The sequence below is a fragment of the Sinocyclocheilus anshuiensis genome, unplaced genomic scaffold (assembly GCF_001515605.1).
Source record: "Sinocyclocheilus anshuiensis isolate Anshui unplaced genomic scaffold, SAMN03320099.WGS_v1.1 scaffold44, whole genome shotgun sequence".
Lineage (NCBI taxonomy): Eukaryota > Metazoa > Chordata > Actinopteri > Cypriniformes > Cyprinidae > Sinocyclocheilus > Sinocyclocheilus anshuiensis.
In genome coordinates this window covers 272,215-273,966 of record NW_015555746.1, presented here as the reverse complement: position 1 = coordinate 273,966, position 1,752 = coordinate 272,215, and the positions used below count along the sequence as shown (strand labels likewise).

The 1,752-nt window shown below is 30.8% G+C and overlaps 1 protein-coding gene across 4 annotated transcripts in view; it reads left to right on the top strand.

Moving 5' to 3' along the window:
• LOC107673612 (E3 ubiquitin-protein ligase RAD18-like) overlaps window positions 1–1,752 on the top strand; it is a 71,741-nt gene that overhangs the window by 992 nt on the left and 68,997 nt on the right. The window lies entirely within an intron of this gene.

The following is a 1,752-nucleotide window of genomic DNA, read 5'->3' as shown; positions in this document are numbered from 1 at the left end:
GCCTTTTCACACCAAAAGTGAAATGAATAAGCCTCAGGCTGAAGGGAAAGTAAATTTACGTCCGTACAGTAGAATGCAGAAGAAGAAATTTCAACACACTTCAGCAATAAAAAAAGACACAAATGTTTGTCTAGAGTAATTTTTGCTTATTAGTATGGTTAAACTGAATCATCGAAGGTCAGAAGCAAAGACATCGGTTAATAGAATGGGATTAAATACATAAAGCATATGTGTTGTTTAACATTTAATTATTGCAGGTTTGCGTCATATTCTGAGTTGCATTATTTTTATTCATTTTGAGGAATACTGAATCTGTTTTTGTTTTGTGAGTGAGATGAATTAATGCATATTCATATTTATTTTAGATCTACAGTAACATCTTCTGATTTCTCTCAACATGGGGACAGGAGAGCTGTCAATCAATAAATTGGGAAAAAAAAGAAACTTGCGTTACTTATTTGAAAAAGTAACTCCGATATTCTCTTGTAAATTAAAAAGTAATGCGTTACTTTACTAGTTACTTGAAAAAGTAATATGATTACGTAACTTGCGTTACTTGTAATGCGTTACCCCCAACACTGTATATATATGATCAAAAACAGTACAATCTGTAATATTGTGAAATATTATTATAATTTAAAACAGCTTTTTGAATATATTTTAAGAGATGGCAAAAAAATAAATTTTCAGCAGCCAATTCTCCAGTCTTCAGTGTCACATGATCCTTCAGAAATTACTTTAAAATGCTTAATAGTGCTCAAGAAACATTTTTTTATTTTAATCAATGTGTAATCATTTTATGTTGCTTAATATTATTAAAAAACTAAGTGAATACTCTTATTTTAATACAGCAAGCATGCAATAAATTGATCAAACGTGACAGTAAAGATATTTATAATGTTACAAAAAATCTATTTTTAAGTAAATGCTATTTAATGAACTTGTTCTCAACATTAATAATAAGAACCATTGTTAATCTTTAAGCACTAATAATAATTGCAAATCAGCATATTAGAATGATTTATGAAGGTTAATGTGACACTGAAGACTGGAATAATGGCTGCTGAATATTCAGCTTTGCCATCACAGGATTAAATTATATTTCAAAATATATTCAAATTGAAAACAATTACTTACACATATATATACAATTATTTACAGGATTTTTAAACTGTATTTTTGATCAAATTAATTTAGCCTTGGGAAGCATAAGAGAGTTCTTTCAAAAACATTTAAAAATCTTAATTATTATTAACAACATTATTAACATTATCAACTTAAGTCAGGAATCTTGGTGTGATTCTGGAGACAGACCTTAGTTTCAGTAGTCATGTCAAAGCAGTAACTAAATCGGCATACTATCATCTAAAAAACATTGCAAGAATTAGATGTTTTGTTTCCAGTCAAGACTTGGAGAAACTTGTTCATGCCTTTATCACCAGCAGGGTGGACTATTGTAATGGTCTCCTCACTGGCCTTCCCAAGAAGACCATTAGACAGCTGCAGCTCATCCAGAACGCTGCTGCCAGAATTCTGACTAGAACCAGAAAATCTGAGCATATCACACCAGTCCTCAGGTCCTTACACTGGCTTCCAGTTATATTTAGGATTGATTTTAAAGTACTTTTACTCGTTTATAAATCACTCAATGGCCTAGGACCTAAATACATAGCAGATATGTTTTGTTAACTGATTATAAACAGACCACTCAGATCATTAGGATCGAGTCAGTTAGAAATACCAAGGGTTCAC